The sequence below is a fragment of the Apaloderma vittatum genome, unplaced genomic scaffold (genome assembly GCF_000703405.1).
Source record: "Apaloderma vittatum isolate BGI_N311 unplaced genomic scaffold, ASM70340v1 scaffold26804, whole genome shotgun sequence".
Classification (NCBI taxonomy): domain Eukaryota; kingdom Metazoa; phylum Chordata; class Aves; order Trogoniformes; family Trogonidae; genus Apaloderma; species Apaloderma vittatum.
In genome coordinates, this window is record NW_009712530.1 from 51,466 (window position 1) to 52,204 (window position 739).

Below are 739 nucleotides of genomic sequence, written 5' to 3' on the forward strand. Positions count from 1 at the left end.
TCCCAGGCCCTGACTGGGGCCACTGCAGCTCTCCGCGGGTGCAATGCCTGCAGCCCACGGGACACGTCCCCTGCAGCCAGCCCGTGCTGGGGGCTGGTCCCCTGCTCCCCACAGCTGTGTCCCCATCACTGGGGGGTCACAGCAGCGTATCCCCACCCACCACTTTCCCATGGCTGCGTTTCACCTGCCGCATCTCCAGGGGTGCTCAAACCAACTCGAAACCAGGCTCTGGAGTCTGTAGAACCCCTCTGCTAGGCAGGGGACCAGCACTGGCCTGAGGACATGGTGCCAGCCCCTAGAGACCAGGAGCTGCCCGTCAGCCCCAGAGTTGCTGCCGTAGGGTCACTGCAGCAAACCCCCTGAGCCTAGGGGCAAACTGGTGCTGCCTAATGCTTTCTGAGCACCTTTTATCATGCTTGTGCTGGAAGTTGCTAGTGCTGGTTGTGATGGCCCCAGGCCAGTGTCACGGGGACCAGAAGGGGATGCTCAGGTTTGACCTGGAGACTGGGAGGGGATACTCAGATTTGATCTCATGCACCTGAAGCAGCATCTGTCCAAAGCTCAAGTGCACATCAGGAAGGTGCCAGAGGGTGAGGAGGGATGGGGATGGAAGGTCTTTCAGATGAAATTCTTCCAGGAATTATCAAAGGAAGGGCATAGGATGGCCCAGCAGTCACCAGCTGGCTGGGCACTGAGCGCAGGAACAGCCTGTGAGGGTGAAGGCTCCCCCGGCAGGCGG